We start from the raw sequence: 23,449 nt of genomic DNA, 5'->3' as shown, positions 1-23,449 counted from the left end.
TAACTCCTGAATTTGTGGGGCATATCCATAGCTCCTCTTCTGGTCTGCTGTTGTCCTCTTGATTGTCTCTACCATGAGGCTCATCACCTTGAACTTCTGTGGCACATCAAATATATGAAGCAAATTGATCGCATGGCCTCTGATCATCTTGTGATCACCTAACTTGGGCAACAAGGTGTGCCTCAATATCCAATTGATGGTCGGCGGCCCTGACAGAAGATAGTGTACTGAGCCAAACTTGAAAGTGTCAAGTGCTTCATTTGGAATTTCCTTGTACATGTTTGACATTGAGTTATGATCCATCTTCTTCTTGGCATAGATATCCAAGTCATCCTCATGCTCCTCTGGGGCATTGATGAGCTGTGCCCACTCAGCAACAGTAGATTGGTACCTCGTACCTTCAGACATCCATGTGATCTTACCATCTGGATAAAAGTGTGCCGTGGAGTAGAATTGCATAATGAGCTCCTCGTTCCACTTTGTGAGCTTTTGCCCAACAAAGTCTGCAACTCCACAAGCACCAAAGCTGTCAATCACACCAGGATAGTGTTCCTCATTTTCCTTCATGTAGGTCCAGTCGACCCATCTCATGTCACAAACAATGGCTTCTTATCAAGCAAAACTGTCTCATAGAAGTCCTGTTGTTCCTTAGTGTGGAACCTGTAGTCAACAGCAGTCCTTCTCCTTGAAGCATATGGATCTGCTTCTCTCCACTTCCTGAGCCCTGAGTCTCTCCTGAGCTTCATGTCCTCAGCCACAGGATGAGCATCACTATAGTCTGGGATCTTGGGCTTGAGTTTTCTGAGTACTTGCTCTTCATCATATTCTTCAACAACAGTCTCAGGCATTGGGGCCTTGTTCTTCTCAGTTGCAGGTATGCTCCTAGTATTTCTCTTTGGAGCTGTCTTGAGCTTGGAGGCAGCTTTGGGTGCTTCTTTGGGCTTGGATGCAGCAGCCCCTGATCTTATAGCATCACCCATAAGCTTAGGTGCCTTAGGTGCTGGTGCAGCAACCTCTTCTTCTTCCTCTTCTTCCATGATGGAAGCCTTTCCAAGCACTTTGGCTATGGTCTTCTTGACCCTTTCCTTCCTCTTCTTTCCCTCAGCAGCAACTGGCTCTATGGGAGTGGGTTTCTCAGTTGAAGCTCTGGCCTTTGACATAGGCTGCCTGCCTGCTGGCCTTTTGACTATCATCCCTGGCTTTGTGCCTTGAGCTGAGCCATGTTCCTTCTCAAGCACTACTCTCTTTGAAGTTGCTTCCTCTTCTGCCACATAGTCCTCATCCTCTGATTCTGAGGTTCTCTTCTTCCTCTGTCTGGTGGCAGCTTTTGGCAGATTGCTAGGGGTGCTCCTGCTGCCTTCATCCGAAGAACTTGAGGGACTAGTGCCCTCACTCATCTGCACTTGCTCTTCTGACATGTTCTGGCTATCACTTTGGTCTGACATGATGAACAAGTTGACTGCTGACCCTGTGAATAGTTTATAGATGAGGTAGAATAGATGAGCATCACAAAATGCAGAGATTTTTGCAAAAGAATGACTCAAAAACTTAGTTTTAGTTTCCCACTGAAAGCATCTCGGATCTACCGATTTTTAAACTCGGTGATACCGAAGCAGTTTTGGAACCTAAACTAGTGAACTCGGTCAGACCGAGTCACATTTCGGTGGCACTGGGACTGCTAGGGTTTCACAAAGTTCCAAAATCGGTCACACCGATAAGTAATTCTCGGTCAGACCGAGTCTCACTTGTGCAATGGCATGAGCCAAATCAGTGGGACCGAGTTTTTCAACTCGGTGGGTCCGAGATGGTTTTGGCGGAAACCTAACCCTAAAATTTTCGAATCAAAACTAATCTACGAACGCATTGACTGGATAGGAGTGTTTCAATCGTGGCAAGAATCATTAAGAACACAATGTGCTAGGAATCGGACGGGGAATAGCACTGTGATCGAGTCCATACCCTAGTTCGGCGGAGACTCGCTACGGCGGCAACGGCGGGGTTGAATTCCGTTGACGGCGATGGAGACCAGTGACTAGAGGCGGCTGGCGGCGAGGAGACGATCTAGAGACCAAGTTGGCAGAGCAGGCTATCGCGCGGGCGAAGGGGTTCGGAGAAATTTCCAAATTTTTTCCCGTGACTATATATAGCCCGACCCTGTCGGTGTGACCGAATGGAACAACTCGGTGGCACCGAGATGCAAAACTGTATACAGTTGTTGCAACTCGGTGTGACCAAATGGTTCAAATCGGTTGCACCGAGATCGAAAACCTAGATCAACTTAATGATCTCGGTAGGACCGAAAGTAGGGTATCGGTCAGACCGAGAATCATAAAGAGGTTTTGGAAGTTTAAGTCTATGACGAATCGGGGACTCCGAGCGCTCCTCACACAGAGTGGTTCGAATCTGACTTGATCAAATTTTGTGATGTAGCATGAATAGAGTTTGAGACGAGAAAAGCATAGATAGCTAGAGGAGGTTCTTAGGCATTCTTGTCCATCCACTTGGCAAAAGGAAATAAAACCAAACAATCAAAGCAACAAGTGGATGTCCTCGAATGAGTAAAATATGCAACCAGCATGCTCACACAATAAGATGGCAAATGAAATATGTGACAAGGCATGCACAACCAATTCTAGCATCTATCAAGCAATTTGCGATGACAAGGTCATTTATATATGAGTATATTGACTTAGGAGTCAAGTGAGAACACTTGATCATAGGTCACACTCATCGTTTAAGCTCAAGTGGGGTTACCACTTTTACATAAAGCATTGTTGTGTTCACATCTTTAGAGTTGCTTTAGCTCAAGTCTTAGAGTAAAGCTCCCCCTAGATGTGATATCCCCCCTTAGAGGGATGAACTAACCTCAGGTTTTGTCGATGATGACTTCATGTAGATGTTGAAGATGTGGATGCTCAATGTTGATGTAGATCACTTGGAGCTATCCATTTGAGTGAATTGCACTTTCAATACCTACATGGGTTAGTCCCACAAGGAACAAACAAGGATATCCATAGACATAGAGTGATGCACACACAAGATGATGTCCATGAAAACTTTTAGGTTACCTTGTCCCTTGTCTTACCAACAAGAGGGTTTGTGACTCCTTGAACTAGTGCAAGATGTGGAGGTTGATTGCACTTGTTCTTGCCAAAATGATAAGAGTGAAGTATGTTGGCGGAGTCACCCTCAAGAACTCTCTAGTTCTTCTTCTTTTGGATCCACACCATCTTGATGGGAATCCTTGGAGTTGTAGTCATACTTGATGAAGTGGAACTTGAAGTAGTCTTGGGAATCCACTTGACTAAGGTCTTAGGAGCTTCTTCAAATGCATCAATTTCCTCTTGAAACTTGTCCTTGCCTTTTTTGCTTGTAGTCTTGTGGTGGAAGATCATCTTGAGCTTGTGTCCCCTTGAAAGAAGTATCATACTTCTCTTGTTGAGGAACAAACTTTGTCTTGGGGTATTGATCTTCTTCCCACTCAACTCCATTTGCATTGAACTTTCGTTCAAAACCAACACCTTGATTCTTCCGGTGCATTCCTTGCTTGCGCACAATTTCCTCGAATTGCTTACTCCCAGCAAGGCTTTTGTACACTCCTTTCTCTATAATTCCCTTCAATAAGCTATTTTCTTGCTCAAGTGTAACTTGGCTAAGAGAATCATTAGTGGAATCAAGAGAACTACTAGAAGCAACAATATTGGATTTAGCATGATCATTGTTAGTGCTAGAGGAAGAATCTTTCTTGTTCTTGTTACTAGACTTGACTTGAGGCATGTAAGTGGATAAGAGTAAACGCTTGGCAATGTAAGAAGAACTTTTCTTGCGGAGATCATCATTGATTGCTTTTAAGAACTCATTCTCTTGCTCAAGATTGAGCTTTTCAAAGCGTAATTTCTCATGAGCTCTTAAAAGTTCTCGATGACCTTCGAAGATAGTTTCATGAGCTAACTTAAGAGTGTTTAGTTCTTTAGTTAGAGCCTCAATCTTCTCCTTCTCCTTATCATTGTCATTCGTTTTATCTTGATTATCATGATTAATTGACGTTTCATCATAGTATTCATCACTAGAGTTGTCAACAAGCAAATCATCACCTAACAAGTCATCTTCATCACTATTGAAATCAACATACTCGGGGTGTGTTACCTTAGGACCTTTGGTCATGAAGCATCTTCCAATTCCTTCATTTGGTGAGTCAAATATGTCGTAGGAGTTGGTTGACACAAGTGCTAGACCGGCAACACCTTCATCTTGAGTATCTTCGGAGTCGGAGTGATAACTTCTCTCGGAGTGGCTGTCAGAGTCGGAGCCGGATACCCATTCACCAACATGAGCTTGATGTCTACGTTTTGTGTAGCTCCTTGATGATTTTTCCTTCCTTTCCGAATCCTTGCTTCTCCATGAGTATCTTCGTTCATAACGATCATCTCTACTCCTTCTCTCTCTTGGTGGTGATTCTTTGCTTCTTCTTTTTGGATAATCTTCTCTTCTCTTGTAGGGAGCCGTACACTCATTGGAATAGTGTCCGGGTCTTCCACAATTGTAGCAGTTTCGCTCTCGACTAGAAGATCTTTTGTCATTGTAGGACCTTGACTTGAAGCTTCTATCTTTGCTTCTACTCTTGTAGAACTTGTTGAAGTTCTTCACCATTAAGCTCAATTCTTCATTGAAGTTTTGTTTCTCCCTTGATGATGTAGGGGCTTCACATGAGGCTGGCACCACTTGATTTGTTGTGAAGTTCCTCTTTATCTTTAAGTGACATCTCATGAGCAACAATTCTTCCAATCACCTCCGTTGGCTTGAGATCTTTGTAATTGGGCATCATTTGGATCAATGTGCACACGGTATCATATTTTCCATCCAAGGCTCTTAGAATCTTCTTGATGATGAATCTATCGGTCATCTCTTCACTTCCTAAGCCGGCAATCTCATTTGTGATGAGAGCAAGCCTAGAGTACATTTCAGCGACACCTTCACCATCCTTCGTTTTGAACTTGTCAAGTTGACTTTGAAGCACATCCAACTTGGATTCCTTGACGGAGTCGGTACCTTCGTGCATATCAATCAAAGTGTCCCAAATTTCCTTTGCATTCTCAAGACGGCTGATTTTGTTGAATTCTTCGGGGCACAATCCGTTGAAGAGAATATCACAAGCTTGAGCATTGTATTGCAACATCTTCAACTCATCCGCGGTAGCTTCACAGTTTGGTTCTTTCCCTTCAAAGAAGTCACCTTGCAAACCAACACACACAATAGCCCAAACGGTGGGGTTATGTCCAAGAATATGCATTTTCATTTTATGCTTCCAACTAGCAAAATTAGTGCCATCAAAGTAAGGACCTCTACGGTGATAATTTCCCTCGCTAGACGCCATACTCTCCTAGGTTGTGAAACCAAGGCTATGACCACCAAAAGCTATGGAGATCAAAGCAAATGGAGACCAAAGCTCTGATACCACTTGTAGGATCGAAAGTATGTCTAGAGGGGGGGGTGATTAGACTACTTGACCAAATAAAAACTTAACCTTTTCCCAATTTTAGTTCTTGGCAGATTTTAGCTATTGTAGGACAAGTCAAGCAATCATCACACAATTCAAGCAAGCATGCAAAGAGTATATTGGCAGCGGAAAGTAAAGCATGCAACTTGCAAGAATGTAAAGGGAAGGGTTTGGAGAATTCAAACGCAATTGGAGACACGGATGTTTTTCCCGTGGTTCGGATAGGTGGTCCTATCCTACATCCACGTTGATGGAGACTTCAACCCACGAAGGGTAACGGTTGCGCGAGTCCACGGAGGGCTCCACCAACAGAGGGTAACGGTTGCGCGAGTCCACGGAGGGCTCCACCCACGAAGGGTCCACGAAGAAGCAACCACCCACAAAGGGTCCACGAAGAAGCAACCTTGTCTATCCCACCATGGCCATCGCCCACGAAGGACTTGCCTCACTAGCGGTAGATCTTCACGAAGTAGGCGATCTCCTTGCCCTTACAAACTCCTTGGTTAAACTCCACAATCTTGTCGGAGGCTCCCAAGTGACACCTAGCCAATCTAGGAGACACCACTCTCCAAGAAGTAACAAATGGTGTGTAGGTAATGAACTCCTTGCTCTTGTGCTTCAAATGATAGTCTCCCCAACACTCAACTCTCTCTCATAGGATTTGGATCTGGTGGAAAGAAGATTTGAGTGGAAAGCAACTTGGGGAAGGCTAGAGATCAAGATTCATATGGTAGGAATGGAATATCTTGGTCTCAACACATGAGTAGGTGGTTCTCTCTCAGAACATATGAATTGGAATTGTGTATGTGTTCTGATGGCTCTCTCAACGAATGAAGAGGAGGTGGAGGGGTATATATAGCCTCCACACAAAATCCAACCGTTACACACAGTTTTCCAATCTCGGTGGGACCGAATCAACAAACTCGGTCGGACTGAAAAGGTAAAACTAGTGACCGTTAGAGATTTTCGGTGGGACTGACATGCAACTCGGTAGGACCGATATGGTTAGGGTTTGGGCATAACGTAATCTCGGTGAGACCGATTACTCAAACTCGGTGAGACCGATTTTGGTAATTAGCTAACCAGAGAGTTGGTCAGGCAAACTCGGTGGGACCGATTTGCTCTTTCGGTGAGACCGAAAAGTTACAAAAAGGAAACACTGAATTTACATTGCAATCTTGGTGGGACCGATTCGCTCTTTCGGTGAGACCGAAAAGTTACGAAAGGGAAACAGAGAGTTTGCAATCCCATCTCGGTGAGACCGAGATCCCTATCGGTAGAACCGAATTGCTAGGGTTTGGCAGTGGCTTATGACAAGTGAAACTCGATGGCGCCGGATAGAAAGAATCGGTAGGACCGAGTTTGGCTTAGGGTTTAGGTCATATGTGGATATGGGAAAGTAGTTGAGGGTTTTGGAGCATATCACTAAGCACATGAAGCAAGAGGCTCATTAAGCAACACCTCATCCCTCCTTGATAGTATTGGCTTTTCCTAAAGACTCAATGTGATCTTGGATCACTAAAATATAAAATTAAGAGTCTTGAGCTTTTGAGCTTGAGCCAATCCTTTGTCCTTAGCATTTTGAGGGTTCCACTTTCACATCCATGCCATGCTAATCATTGAGCTTTCCTGAAATAGTCATCTTGGAATAGCATTAGCTCAATGAGCTATATGTTGTTATGAATTACCAAAACCACCTAGGGATAGTTGCACTTTCACCTTAGCTACTTGCCCCCAATTGAAGTCCTCAAGCAGACATATTCCTCAGTTGATGGAAAGGGCAAGGCACCAGCTGTAATAGATGAAGGCATTCGTCCATTGGATGGTCAGTTTCGCAAAGCTGCATCTTATTCCACCAATGATGACTCTGCCACACATGACTCTGCCAATGTACCCAAGTCCACTCCTCAAGACACTACTCCGCGCGTGATGACTGACCGTGAACTTCTGCTTAGTCTTCACCGGAAGGTGGATCGAAATCACAAATGGGTTAAGCGTCAGTTTGGTTCACTTCTTCACAACATGACTGCCACACACAATGCAGTGAAGAAAAACCACTACTACCTCCATCAAGTCTTCGGTCGCACCTGGGCAATCCTGTCACATCTGTATGGTGAAGAAGATCTGAAGAACATGGGTCTCAAAGAAGATTTTGACTGGTCTGCACCTCCACCGAAGAAATTCAAGAAGGTCAAGGTTCCTTCTCTGGTGGCCAGCTCATATTCTTCATCGTGCGACAATGATGAACATGAAGATTTGGACGACACTGCAGCAGGCCCTACATCAACAAATGACGCCAACAACGCTGGCGCTCCTTCATCAACTTGATTATCTTTAGGGGCGTTAGTCCTCATTTTCGATCCTTTTGGTCATTCGATGACAAAGGGGGAGAAATATGAGTTAGTCTTCAAGCGGGTCTACTATATGGGCGTTTTTTTGCTAAGTTACAACTCTCGTTCTTCTGATGCTTTATTGGATCGAGTTGTAATCTTAAACCCGATGGTGCTCTGATACTTTTGATGCACTGTGCTCTGATACTTTTGATGCACTATTCTGCATGCTTATTCCTTGTTAATATTATTGCACGCATGCTGAATTTCATCAGGCACCATATTTTCATCATGCATTTCAAATTCTTCATATTATATGTTAAATGCGTGTATGAATTACAAGATATAGGGGGAGATCTCCATGATTCAACTCTTCAAGTGTGCATTGCTTCAAAAGCAAATTCCTTACTATGCACATCTTCAGGGGGAGTTCTTCTATATCTTGCAATCAAATTCCTAAATATCAGTAGTTACACTTCATATGTTTATCCCCGTTGAAAACTTAACCTATATTGTCATCAATCACCAAAAAGGGGGAGATTGTAAGTGCATCTAGTGCCCCTTAGTGATTTTGGTGTATTGAAGACTTATAGGTTAAGGGACTAATGCGTTTGTAAGTGTACACAGGTCTATAAGTCTATGAGGAGTTTGATATTTACAGGAAAAGTCGACGCCTAAAAATAAATATCTTCGACTGAAGATTTTGATATTTCTGAAGACTTTCATGAAGACTTTGAAAGTGAAGAAATTGGTGTGTCCGTGAAGACTTGATATTCATGCGAGGAATATGAAGCTTGAAGACTTTCATTTTCATAGTTTTGTTTTTTCTCTTTCTTGAGTCATAGGAAACACCGTACTGTTAAAGGGGGTCGAGGAAATACTAAGGAAACATTTCCATGTGATGCTCAACTCAAAATCCTACACCTACCAATCCCTTCGAGTGAAGCCATTGGAAATCTCATACAGTTCAGTCAATTTCTTTAGTGACAGAGACGAAGTTCTTCTGGTCTCTGAGGAATTTGTCCTGACGGAGGAGTTAGGAATTCGCCAGTGCGGATTGCCTACACAGTGAGGAACATGATAGCCCTGAGGATTTTGCTACTCAAAATTCCGACCGTTGCTGTGCTATGCGCCAGCTGTCCCAAAATATCTATCCACCTAACGGTCATATCATTGAAGGGCATTTATGTCTTATTATGTCAGGCTGGTCCCTAGGCTATAAATAGCCGCCCCTACAACCACTAGCTGGTTCGCTGCTCCGAGAGAAACTGACACTTATCATTTGAGAGCAACCCATCCTCTGAGGACTTTGAGCGAAAATCATCAAGTGAGGAAAAACCCAAAACCCAAAACCCAAACACATACAAACCCCAAGTGATTGAGCATCACTGAAGAGATTGATCCTGCGTGGATTCGACGCTTGTTACCTTTGAAGACTGTGCTTCTTCCAGACGGTTAGGCGTCATGGTCTAGAGCATCCAAGAGGAATTGTGGATCGCCGAGTGACAAAGTTTGTGAAGGTTTGGAAGTCGCCTGAAGACTTACCATGAGTGATTGGACGAGGTCTATGTGACCTTAGTTCAAGGAGAATACGGTGAGGACTGGGTGTCCTGAGCTGCGTGTTCAGGACTGGGTGTCCGGGACTGTGTGTCCTCGAGTTTAAATACTCAGTCGCTCCAACCAGACGCACAACTGAGACAGCAGTTGGAACTGGTCTACCAAATCATTGTCTTCACAAGCTTACTGGTTCTATTCCCTCAACTCTTTCATTTCCTCAAAACTGTGTTGTGTGTTTGTTCATATCTGTGTTTGAAGACTTTGACTGAAGACTTTCTCAATTTCCCTAGTTCAATTTCTTCAGTCTGTTTGTCTTCATCCTATGTTATCCTGTGATTACGCTTCCTATACTCTGTGCCTGTCTTCATTTCATCATGATGACTATGCTTGTATTCTGTTATGTTTACTTTTGAGTACTTATTTCGCTGCTAGTAGTTCTTCACTAAAGAATTTCCTCGCCGACAAATTCCTCAGTGAAGAATTTCATAAAAATCGCTTATTCACCCCCCTCTAGTCGATATAACGCACTTTCAAGGGGCGGTTAATAAGTCGAGTGGGGTCATATATTAGGGCCCAATGCATGGTAGTAGCTGAATCTTAAATCACACATACAGATCTCGGTGCTTAAGGACGGTTCCAATGAAACAACCCACCATGTACTCCTACATGTCCTCTCATCGATACCTTTACCAAATCGTGTTCAAAAGATCAGTCACATTACCAAAATAATCATTTCACTCTAGCCCATCACCCAGATGAACCAGACCTGACACAACTCTAAGCATAGCAGGCATAGCAATGTAGGAAACACAGACATGGCTCAATCAACTCCTACACATGCTAGTGGGTGTCATCTAGTTACTGTGGCAATGACAGGTCATGTAGAGGAAAGGGGTTCAACTACCGCAGCACACAATAGTTTGAAACATTGTTGTCTTAAATGCAGTAAATGAAAGCAGGAGCGAAAACATGGGATTGTCTCGATATGATCAATGGGGCTGCTTGCCTGATGGAGTGGTAGTAGGATACTGCCCTTCAGTCGGATATTCATGGGTATCCTTGGAGGTAGAACCTACCACGAAAGACACATCAGAACACAATCATCACATGGCAATATGCAACAGTATGATGCATGCTATGACATGGCAATATGGGTGTGTTTTGGCTAATGCATTCTAAAACAGGTTGGTTTGAGTCCATTTGAATCAAAGATTCAAATGAAAGCCCATGATATGAAGTCATATTAATGCATTAGCTTGTTTGACTTAAACATCAAGGTTAAATTGTTCTGACATGCATGAAACCATTACAGATGGAAAGATTGGATTTTTCTGATCAATTTTCATATATAAATCTTTGCATTTGGAGTTATAGATTAATTTCTATGAATTTTTGAAGTTTATAATATTTTATGGAATTTCCTGTATAAGAATAAATCCAATAAATGGTTTATTGCGTCAGCATTGCGTCAAGGTGACGTCGGCAGTCAACGGGGACTGTCCAGGTCAAACCTGACCAGTGGGACCCATTGGTCAGTGTCTCAGTTAATTAATTAACTAACTAGGATTAGTTTAACTACTAACCTAGGTTTAATTAACAGGGTGGGGCCCCACCTGTCATTGACCCAGGGGAGGTCAAACCCCTGGTGAAACCGGGGCTAACCATCGGTGTTTAGCTGCCGGCGAGGCCAAATGCGGTGGGGTAGTGCGGGTTTGGCGCTCCAGCGACCAAATGGACGACGGAGACCATCTACGAGTAGCTGGGAGCAAGTCGCGTTGATTGGCGGTGGAGGGGGAGCTCGGGGTCGCCAAAAACAACCTTGGCGGATGCTGGAGCTCGGGTGAGCTCGGGCTCGTCGCTAAGGGGCACGGCGAGGTGCGTGGAGTGGTTCTACGGGCTCCTGGGGATGCGGTGAGTGCGGTGGCGTGCTCGGTTTCGAGCCAGCGTGGCTGTGGCCACGACGGCGACGTGCAGAGGCGGCGGCGGGTGCGGTCAAGCTTCATGCGGTCACTACGGAGCTCGAGAGCGAGAACAGGAAGGGGGAGGAGCTAGCTGGGCTCACAGCGGTCACAGCAGTGCAGACGGTGAGGTCGAGGACGAGCTGCTGTAGCGGTGACGGCGAAGGGGATCTCCGGCAACGATCGGTGAAGACGAGGCTATTGCGGTGGCTCCAGGGCAGGCGAGCGCTCGGGGATCGACTAGCTTGGTGAAGTGGACGGCGGCGAAGCTTCTGGACACGGCGAGACGGCGAGGAGGCGATGGTGGCTGCGGTTTTCATGTCGGCGCGAGCACGGCAACGTCGGCCATGGTGGGGGAGAGCGAGCGAGAGGAGCAGGGGGAGAGTGAGGTGTCTGTGAGGTCGGGGCGGCACCGAGGAGGCGTTTCGAGGCGTCACCATGCTGTCCAGGCGATGTAGACGAGCAGGGAGCTGTGTGGCGAGCTCGGCGGCGTCGCGGTGTCCCTCCTCTGCCTACTGGTAGATGTAGGTGATGACTGGCATGGGCCAAATGGGCCGGCCCAGTGTAGGTAAGTGGCCTCTGGCCTTTCTCTCTCTCCCTCTCTCTCTTTTCTATTTATGCCAGTTTTCTATGTTCTGCAATGTTTGTGGCTTTTCTTAAAATACCAAGGCACTTTCAAAAATCACCAAACTGTTCATGGCCACTATTTGGAATAAATCCAACATGGAACATTTTAGTTTAGGATTATTTGAGCATTTAAAATATTTACTAGCATTTAAATGCTCAAATTCAAATAACTAATGATTTAATCCAGTGACCTTAGGATGACCTAGAAAATTGTGCACCATTTTTGTCATAGGTTTAGGACCAAGGCGAAGATGATGAACCTTTTAGAAGGGCATTTCAGGTTCATTGAAAATATTTTTATTAAACCCTAGTTGGTTTCAGGGGGGTGTTGGGAGTTCTGTCATCCCCATTTTCAAGTTCCTGATAAAGTTAAACATGATGCAAGCACTCTAATGCATGAACTAGCTAGGGTGTGACAGCTCACCCCCCACTCAGAGAAATCTCGTCCCGAGATTCAGGGTCCATCGGAAAGAAGGTGGGGTATTCAAGTCGAAGACGATCCTCCCTTTCCCCAGTGGCTTCTTTCTTGGAATGGTGTGACCATTGAACCTTGAGAAACTTGATGTTATGGCGTCGAGTGGTACACTCGGCTTGATCAAGGATACGAACGGGATATTCCCGGTATGTGAGATTATCTTGGAGATCAAGCGTTTCGTGGTCCACTGCACGGATAGGATCCGAGAAGCAACGCTTGAGGTGAGAAACGTGGAAGACATCATGAACTCTGGAGAGATGCGGAGGTAGTTCCAATTGGTAGGCAACTTCTCCTTGTTTGGCAAGAATGTGAAAGGGACCAATGTAACGAGGAGCCAATTTGCCTTTGATACCGAATCAATGGGTTCCCTTCAGAGGAGTAACCCGAAGGTAAGCCTTCTCGTCGACTTCAAAAGTCATGGCCTTATGTTTACGATCATATTGGCTCTTTTGACGGGACTGGGCTGTTTTCAACTTTTCACAAACAATGCGAACTTGCTCTTCTGCTTCCTGGATCATGTCCGAGCCAAAGAAGTGTCTTTCCCTGGTTTCTGACCAATTAAGAGGCGTTCGACACCTTCGTCCATAGAGAACTTCAAAAGGAGCTTGATAGCTATTGTTAGCTATTGTTATAAGCAAATTCGGCGAATGGAAGGCATTTCTCCCAATCCATTCCGAATGAGATAACAGAAGCTCGGAGCATATCTTCCAGAATTTGATTGACGCGCTCTACTTGACCACTTGATTGAGGGTGGAAGGTGGTACTAAAGGAGAGACGAGTCCCCATAGCATTTTGGAAACTTTCCCAAAATCGGGAGGTGAAGAGACTTCCACGGTCTGAGTTAATCTCCAATGGAACACCATGAAGAGACACTATTCGAGAGATATACAAGTCTGCTAGCTGGCTAGCCGTTATACTCTCCCGAACAGGTAGGAAGTGGGCTACTTCGGAAAGACGATTGATGACAACGAAAATAGCATTATTCCCTCTCTTGGTCCTGGGAAACCCGGTGATGAAGTCCATACTGATTTTATCCCATTTCCATTCAGTAATAGCTAAAGGTTGAAGGGTTCCAGCAGGCCATTGATGCTCTGCTTTAACACGACGACAGACATCGCAATTTGCAATATATTGAGCGATTTCTCTCTTCATCCTAGTCCACCAAAACCTCTGGCGTAGGTCTTGATACATTTTAGTGCTACCGGTGGTGAGAGGGGATTCATGTGCTTCCTTAAGGATCAATTGCCGTAGTTGTTGTTTCTTGGGAACCACCAAGCGATTCTCGAAGAAAACAACACCTCGCTCATCCATAGAGAAACATTTAGCAGCTCCCCTAACAATGTTCTCTTGGATGCGGGATATACCCTTGTCACGCTTCTGGGCAGCTATGATTTGATCCGTAAGGGTGGGTTTCTCCACCAAGGTAGATAGGAATCCTTGAGGAACAATGTGAAGGTTAAGCTTCCAAAATTCCTCATGGAGAAGTGGTTGACCTTGTTGTAACATCAGGTTGTTACAATAAGATTTATGACTTAGTGCATCAGCCATAACACTGGCTTTTCCCGACGTGTAAGTTCTTCCTAAGTCGTAATCTGAGATCAACTCGACCCAACGTCTTTGCCTAAGATTCAAATCCGGTTGGGTGAATATGTATTTTAGACTTTGGTGATCGGTGAAGATCTCGCAACGATTACCGAGAAGGTAATGTCGCCATGTTTTGAGTGCATGGACTACAGCTGCAAGCTCTAGATCATGTGTGGGATAGTTTTTCTCATGTGGGTGTAACTGCCGTGAAGCATATGCAATTACATGACGATCTTGCATGAGTATGCAACCTAGTCCTTGTTGCAAGGTGTCGCAATAGATAACAAAGTCCTTAGAAAAATCTGGTGGTACGAGTACGGGAGCTGATGTCAGGCGTCTTTTCAGTTCCTGAAAGCCGAACTCGCACTGTGGAGTCCAATTGAACTTTTTATCTTTCTTGAGGAGTTCAGTTAGAGGTTTAGCAACCTTGGAGAAATTCTCGATGAAGCGGCGATAGTACCTTGCTAAGCCAAGGAAACTCCGAACTTGCTTGACCGTTTCATGTGGAGTCCTATTAAGAACGGCCTAAACTCGCTCGGGATTGACAGCAATACCCTTACCAGAGATTACGTGGCCTTGGTAGGTCACTTCTGGTAACCAAAATTCACATGTAGAGAACTTGGCATATAGGCGATGCTCTCGAAGTTTCGTCAATACCAGCCTTAGATGTTCGGCATGTTCTTCCTCATTCTTGGAGTAGGTTAGTATATCATCGAGGTATACCACGACGAATTTATCCAAATACTCCGTGAAGATCGAGTTCATTAACCGAGAGAAGGTGGCTGGGGCATTGGTTAAACCAAAGGACATGACGGTGTACTCGTATTGGCCATAACGAGTAATGAAGGCCGTTTTGGGAATGTCCCCGTTCTTGATTTTGATTTGATGGTAGCCCAACCTCAAATTCATTTTGGAAAAAACTGAGGATCCAACGAGCTGATCATACAGGTCGTTGATCCTGGGGAGCGGATACTTTTTCTTTATGGTGACCAAGTTGACGGGTCGATAATCTACAACCATCCGATCCCCACCATCCTTCTTCTTGACGAAGAGGACGGGGCAAGCCCATGGAGAAGAACTAGGGCGGATGAAACCCTTTTTCAAGGACTCATCGAGTTGTTTCTTAAGCTCCGCTAGTTCTAGGGGTGCCATCTTATAGGGTCTTCTAGAGATTCGGACCGTTCCTGGAACAAGATCTATCATGAACTCCACATCTCTGTCAGGTGGAACACCTGGCAATTCTTCTGGAAAGACATCCGGGAAGTCACGGACTACCGGAATATCTTCAAGGTCTGGAAGAGGGTTGGCATTTAGGGAGTAGAGCTGACACTTGGACACTCGGGTTAAGGCATTGACTGTCTTGCCCGATGGGTGGGTAAGTTGAACAGTTCTAGTGGCACAATCAATCTTAGCATAATGGGCTGACATCCAGTCCATACCTAAGGTGATATTTATGTCCGAGGACTTGAGAGCTATTAAGGATGCAAGGAAGACAAGTCTATCGACAAGAATTTCATTCCCATGGCTTACTCTAGAAGTTTGCCATTTGGAACCCGGAGTTTGAATTACCATGGATGTGGGCATGTCACAAAATGTGGTGTTGTGCAATCGAGCATAGCTCTCAGATATGAATGAATGAGATGCTCCAGTATCGAAAAGAACAGATGCTGGATGGCAGTTAACAAGGAGCGTACCAAGGACGACGTTGGGATCATCATCAGCCTCCTCTGTTGAGACATAGTTAACATGGCCATGTGCAGTGGTGGCTGGCTTGGCATAAAGCACCTTTCCCGCTGGCTTACCACGGCCAACGGACTTTCCAGGCTGGTTGGGGTTGTTGTTCTAGGGAAACTCTCGAATGTAGTGACCCGACTCTCCCCACTTGAAGCATGTCACGATGTTGGGGCGTGGAGCAGCATTAGCAGCGAGGCCACCATAGGTCTTGGGCGGTGCATACTACTGGTTGCGGCGAGGTGCCTCATAGGATGGCCTCGGAGTGAACCTGGGTGGTAGAGCTGTGTTTGGAATCCACACCCGGCACTTCTGAGAACCAGAGCCGGATGAAGAACCAAAATCACAGGAATTCTTACATGTAGCTTCGTAGTCAGTCTGACCGGTTTCAACACTGATGGCTTTGTTGACAAGCTTCTGGAAGGAGGTGCACTCATGCAAACGGAGGTCATGGCAAAGCTCGGGGCTAAGTCCCTTCTGGAACCTCGCCTGCTTCTTGGCGTCAGTGGACACTTCCTCAGGTGTATAACGTGCCAAGTTCCCAAACTCATAGCTGTAGGCATCCACGGTCAGTCTGCCTTGGGTGAAATTGCAGAATTCCTCTCTCTTGCGATCCATAAGACCCTCCGGAATGTGGTGTTCACGGAAAGCCGCGCTGAGTTCTGCCCAAGTGGTAACCTGGTCGGCTGGGTGCATAGCCTCATAGTTTTCCCACCAAAAGCTAGCAGGGCCCTCAAGGCGATAAGCAGCGTAAGTGACTTTGTCAACTTTGGCTACGCGTGCAGAACGTAGCTTATGGGTAATGCTGCGAAGCCAAGCATCTGCATCGAGAGGCTCGACTGAATGATGGAAGGTTGTTGGGGCCAGCTTGATGAAATAATTGAGAGACACCAAGTCGTTCCTCTGGGAACATGCAGTATTCTACTCGATGTGTTCTAACAACCGGTTGGTCTCGCGTTTATTCCTTTCTGCCTCCAACATGACTTTAGCCAAGGAAGGTGGATGGGGCAGATTCCCATCCCTAGCTCCACTGGCTTCACCCTGCTCCTGAACAGCAGGGGTGCTTCGGGTGTTCACCATCCTAGGAAACAAAACAACAGTTTAGACAAGGATGGAAAAACTCTGGCATAAGAATGAAGAATGTAATGGATGACACAGAATGCAGAGATGTTCATTTGTATGACATGGTAATATAGAAACTGGCATATATATACCATCGGTCATACACACCATACATAGTTTAGTACAAGCCCAGGCTGAAGTACAACTATGGTGAAGGGACATTACATCTCATCAGAGGCATTCCAAGATCCTATACATTATTTTTCTACACCTCCGGAATTCGGTACACACTAAGTCATATTCCACCAGACACGCAGGACTATGGAAATACAAGTGTTACAATACTAGTGAAGCTACTACCAACTCAAACGTCTCCATAGTAATCTTCATAGAGATTGCCACCATGTCCTGGGAGCTGAACATGATCATCTGGAAACAGTCGGTCCTGTGGATCTTGCGGTCCATAAGGACTCGGATGTGGCCTGGGTCCAACGAACGGTGGCAAACGGGGTCCACGGGGAGGGGTGATGCCTCCTATATCACGCCAATCCATACGATCCAGCAGACCAAACCGCACCGGGTACAAATCCCTCATGTCCATATACCCAGCCTGCACGGCAGGTGCAAACCATGTCAGAGTGGCCTAGTGATCAGATCGACTGTTGAAAAGCTCCATTCACAAAGCACGATTCTCACGGTCCTTGTCCTCAAGCATCTCTGTGGTGGTGCGGAGTAGTGAATCCTCATGGGAGGAGTCAGTGTAGAGAGCCTGGTAGTAACCTTCTGCCCCAGGGAGTGATGCTGGCATATAGCGGAACACAGTGTTCCAAACCAAGGGAAGCCTAGCCCGCATAATAGTCATCATCGAGTAAGCAGCATCCTGCATGGACATCTCGATAGTAACCCTAAGTCCATATGAGCAATGGAGGGGTTCAGTAGCTCCAAGATAGGAAGGGTATATCCTGACTGTGCAAAGGTATTGGCTCTAATTGAAATCTCGATACTTCTCCTCAACGGTATACTCAGGATATCATCGATAGCCAGCCTCGATCATCACGCGGACCAGCATGGCAGTGTGACCAGGTACATCGAGGCACCGAGTCAAACGAACCACTTGATTCTGGGTGCGGGAGGCCATCTGAAACACGATGTAATGCAAAGGCATTAGAATTCTAGGAGAAATCGGACAACATAACGGCTGCAAATTCTCAGAAAAAGATTTGAGACATTCACAACAGTTGGCAAAGCCACTCAACAACATCATATCAAGGTTCTGGTTCAACTGACAACATACTAAAAGTAGTAGAAACTGAACTGAGGCCTGGAACCAACAATCCTAAGATTCTATGGATTAGTAACACGTGAACCTGATAGAAGATGAGATCCTAGTCCTTAACCCATGTAGAAAGAGAAGAGGATGACTCAGATCAGAGGGCATAAGGTAAATGAGTAAAAGAGCCTTACGTCCCTCCCATAATCAATTCCCCTACATATAACTAAAGCATTTCTAGACTCGACATCGACCAGTTTGGCTTAACGAACCTACAGGTAGTCCAATTCTGATGCCAACACTGTCAGGACCCCAATTCTAAGTCACACCGATCTAGCCTGTAACACCTCATATCACTTTGCGGCCTCACACACGGTATTCCCACGGGTGTCGCCTCACCATGGCCCGGGACCATTTGCGCCTTTTGGCTCACATATATGACAGTGTCGCTAGCATCCATATGACAGAGAACCCGGGTCGACATGACTAGTCGTGAACCCAAAGTGGCACTAACTTACGGGGACATGCATACATGAATCAACATCGAGCATGTCGGTCAACAGCGTATGAATCCGGGCTATAGCAAATGGGCTAACAGGACTCCGGGAACTCGGGCTGTAGCAGGCTAACAGGACTTCAGATGTCTCCGCGTGACATTTCTCCGAAGGGACAGACACAGGAACGAAGTGAATCACATGCCGGCCAGTCTAAGTGTTCCGGAGCAGTAGTGCTGGGCTAGCAGGACTCCGGTAAACCGGGCTGTAGCGGACCACCAAGGCTCAGTGGAAGCACCAGACTACATTTCCCCATACGAGACGCTACCAAGGATAAACAACTAGATTGTCGGATCCCACACATACCAAGCATTTCAAACATACACACAATATGCTCGATATGTGTAAATACAACATGGCATCACAACAAAACTCAACAACTCAAAGTACTTTATTTACAAGGCTCCAGAGAGCCATACATAATATGTTCATACAGGTAGGGGTCACACCACCCGACACTCAAGTCACACTACACCACAACACTGATGCAAAGGCATGTAAACTGCCAGAAGAAATCACTTTACAGGGCAGACAAACTGTCGGGACAACATTTCTCCCGGCAGATAGAACCGCCACGAGAACGGCTGCCGGGGATTACTTCTCCCGGCAGATAAACTCTTCCCGACAGTTTTTCTGCCCTCACCCTTGTGTTTGCCGGCAGTCTGTTTTCTCCCGGCAGATTTTTCAAAACACATGAAACTTCAATTAGCGGCAGTCCAACTGCCTGCAGAAGCTTGTTCACCCGGCAGCTTCTATGCCAGCAGGTAGATTTCAGTACCAAATTAGTCTAGGCATCCCTAATGTAATATCCATTTCATCATATTCAAATAATCAGGACAGATCACATAATTTATACATACACTTCAATCATAGAAACATATAGGTCTCATAAAAAATCTTCAATCAAAGTAACATATAAGCCTCATCCAAAACATTAAACTTCATCCGATAAACATAATAACCATATATATAGAGAGAGGTTCTACCACAAGTACAGTACATATATGTTAAATGTGCCACAACCAAACTGAAGTAGTGCCACAAAAGGAGAAAGTACATATCTTTCTGAGGGTGCCACACAACTAAAATGAGCATATAGTGGCGTAACCAGCAAAATGAGCAGAGCAAGTGTCCAGGTTCAACAAACAAAGCATATTACATGATCACTGCACCAACTTAATCGTAGGTCTTCCAAATCTTTAGCAGTTTGAATATCTTCCAAACCTCTATCAACTTCTGTAGCAAAACCTGCAACAGATAGGAAATTCAAAATGGAACTTCTGTTGCAAAACTTGCTCAGTTCAAAACAAATTAGAACTTACTGGTGAAAGCTATGACTAAGACTGAGTTAAACATGTATAGCATCATGCCTGGAGTTAATATAGTACTGAGTTTGAATCTTTTTTTTGCATGGAGTTGAAATTTGTACAAATAGGCAAAACTCTATACAGTACTATATATTGAACTAATAGGCAAAACTTGAAACAAATAGGCATAACTCTATATTGTACATAGTACACTGTGTAGTATAAATAGGCAGGGGCGGGCACACATCAATCCAAATACTCTAGCAAATGTAGCAGCAATACCCATCATAAAGAACCTATTGACAGAATTGTAGCATCATCCCTGGAGGAAGGAGCTGCCAGTACAGCTAGATAAGTGCCAGGATTGTTTAGTTTCTGGTCACTTGTTGACTGAAAATAGTGTGCACAGCTAGATAAATACACATCTCCTGCAAATATGAGGATTAAGGAATGTTGGTATGAAGGCAAGAAGCTTGCCCGTTTTATTTCAACATATTGCCTCAGAATGCGGCTTCCAAAAGGCATCCAACAAAACCAGTATTTTGAATACTCAAAACTAGAATGAGCAATAATAAGAACCTACAGCAGCATGGATCATTGGATGAATGAATATGTTGAGCAGATGATAATGTGCTGCAACTGCTGAGAGTTTCGACAACAATAAGCAACTACCATTTTTCTAACACACAAAAAAGCCACTTGAATGTAAAAGTTCACAAAAAATCACATTGTTTACAACATGTCTTGCATGGACACACTTAACATCAACATATGTAGCAAAGTACTAGCTCCAAGCCAAAAAATCTTTCATGTGCAAATAGGCAAAACATGCTAAGTCAAATTTTGTTGTTGCACTGAGTTAAACATTTACTATATGAAATATTTTTTCATTTTGTAAACTTCAGTACTGTACAGAGTTGAGGGCATGAAAATTCTTGGAAACATGTATATTACCTCATCCGCTTGCTTGTGGTCGCATTCCTGCTTTTGCCATGCGCTTGTCCACTTCCAACTGCATACATAGAAAGCTTTTTAAGCAATCAACCATGATAGTCATTGGTAACTTTCTTGTGTGTTCTAGTTTGTTGCGATGAAATGCCACATCCTTACTTTGTTGTGTGCGCCCTGCTGCCTTCTTTTGCAAAATAAGTATGTTTCATTTTCTTGCAGCACCTCATGTTGAGCGGTGTAGGTTGCACAAAGTTTACAACAAGATGTACAGGGATCAAACATGTACCTTCAGTTTGTTTACCACAAGCACAAGCACACAACCTAGTAGCCTAAATAAGCATTGCAATTGTCATAGTATAACAAGCAAACAAACAGAAGAGTCATGTCCATAAAGCAAATAGATGTACAGGCAAGCATACGTGCACAGAAACACATATAGAGTTAGTAATAAACTTGGATAGATGGTTCAATACAAGCACATTGTAACAGTACCAATAATAACTTAGATAACTTAACTAGTCCTAAGTACTTAGAAGTAAAGCTGATTGTCCCTATTTTTAGTAAGTGATCATGCAAGAAGACAATTTCTTTTTATGGGTGTCAGTACCACTAGAAGGTCTCAGGACACAAGTTGCTCTTGCAGAAAAGATGAAGGGTGTGTTTGGATGCTGCCCCTGCCAGCCCTACCAATCTGCGGGCACGCCAATTTTTTGGCGCACCTTTCAGCCGCCGGCGACTTGCCAAATCATTGGCGCAAAATGAACTAGTGAAACTGCATGAGTCGTGGCCGGCCAAAATATTGGTCAGGAGCCAAACAGGTGCGCGTGCCCTGGTCAACGACCAATTTTTTGGTTCGGCTGGTGTAGGCTCTGATCCAAACACACCCGAACACATGCCACATATATTACCAATTTCATGGAAACAGTAATGATGGTATCTTTTCATATGCAGAGCTGTTTCTTTCTCCTCTTGGCTTAAGCCTTAAACCCTGAAGCTGGTCTTGTGCCTTAATCCACTAACTAATGCAGGTCTTGCATTGCACACTGCCTTATAGCTGGTTAAAAAGAGCTTTTGCATATTTACCTCCTTCCCCTGCATCTACATGCACTGGGCAATGAAAATGCGGAGTGACATTATGAGGCACCACTGTCCTGCCCTGCATTGAGTTAGACTAGTATAAGGAGTATTTTTCTCAACAAGTTATACTCATGCTAGTTTGTCTTTTAAACTCATTCAAATTTCATATTAGTCCTCCTAGAATTGGAGCTTGCCTGTGTATGTAGAGAAAGTACCCAGATGTTATACTCCTAGAACCTTACTGTATGGCCACAAATTAGTTCTCCTAGAATTGGAGTACCTTGATGTTGAGGATGTAGAGTGTATGACCACAAATTTGGTCATTCTGAAATTAGTTCTTTACTGGAATAACAATATTAGCACTAAAATGTTCAGGTATTCCTAACTGAACCTAACTGAAGTGAATGACAATAATCCCCATCTCTCTCCATAGACCAGAGCAAACACAATAATCCCTTCTCTCTATACTCCAGCACAATAAAATGGATGTATTACTTTGGGGCATCAACTAAAAAACAAAGACTTAAATAATTAGCTTTCTTTCATCTCAAATTAAAATGAACTCCAAAGCTCAACTAAACAACTTAGTCAGGTATCAAAAAATCTAATTAAGGCAATTCCGTAGCTCCACATTCAGAACAAAAAAAGGCAATGAAATTGCAACAAAATCTCACCTGTCAAAGAGGCAGCGATGTCTAGGGAAACGATGTTGAGGAGGCAGAACTGCTTGCACGAGAGGAGGGTCGATGGTCTGCTGCTTCGGGCGTGTGTGAAGGAGGCGGACCCGTGGGTTAGTGCTCGGTGAAGCTTGCGGGGAGGCCTGCTCGGCGAGGAAGTGCACGAGTAGGTTGGTGGCGAGGAAGTTGTTCCATGGAGGATGATTGCCACCGGTGGAGTAGCTCGGCGACGACGGTGCTGCTCCCCATCAATCAGGTGCTTGGCCGCGGTGCTTTGGAGTGGGGCGACGCGGCAGTGGTCAGCGGCGGTGGGGTGGTTGTTGGGGAGGCGGAGGGGCGGAGGGGCTGCCGTGATGGGGGGTGATGGCGGCAGTGATCTGGTTGGAGGGCGACCGTCGGTGGTGGGATGGCTGGTGGCGGCTGGTTGCGGTCCCGTGGATTTGTGGGCGGCAGAGGAGCTGCGGTGGTGGGGAGGTACGCCGGCAGTGGTCTGATCGAGTGGAAGGTGGCCGCTCGTCGGTGGTGGGAAGCTCTGGGGTCGACGGGGGTGGGGGCGGCGGCGGCGGATCTGGCGGAGGGCACGGGTGGGGATTGGGCGTGATTTGGGGGCGGCTATTGCGGTCTGGTAGAGGTAGGGCGGGCGCGTAATGTTTCTTTTGTGTGCCAAAATTTTTGCAAGTCGCGCGCTTTTTTTTCCTTGCCGCACGCGCTTAGGGCCGATATTCGGTCTCGCGCCGAAGACGGTCTCCGGCGGATCATGGGCCGAGATTTACTTCTCCTGGCAGTTTTGGG

General features: G+C 45.2%; 1 long non-coding RNA gene across 1 annotated transcript; it reads right to left on the bottom strand.

Moving 5' to 3' along the window:
• Positions 1–19,596: 19,596 nt before the first annotated feature.
• On the bottom strand, positions 19,597–23,208 carry LOC147985320 (uncharacterized). Its single transcript, XR_015615112.1, has 4 exons — positions 22,655–23,208; positions 21,063–22,059; positions 20,907–20,964; positions 19,597–19,893 (listed from the first exon to the last, which is right to left on the bottom strand). It is a non-coding gene; the product is annotated as an uncharacterized LOC147985320 (long non-coding RNA).
• Positions 23,209–23,449: the final 241 nt, after the last annotated feature.

The sequence above is a fragment of the Triticum urartu genome, chromosome 2A (genome assembly GCF_056163025.1).
Source record: "Triticum urartu cultivar PI428250 chromosome 2A, HENAU_Tu73, whole genome shotgun sequence".
Lineage (NCBI taxonomy): Eukaryota > Viridiplantae > Streptophyta > Magnoliopsida > Poales > Poaceae > Triticum > Triticum urartu.
This window is presented reverse-complemented; position numbering and strand designations above follow the sequence as displayed.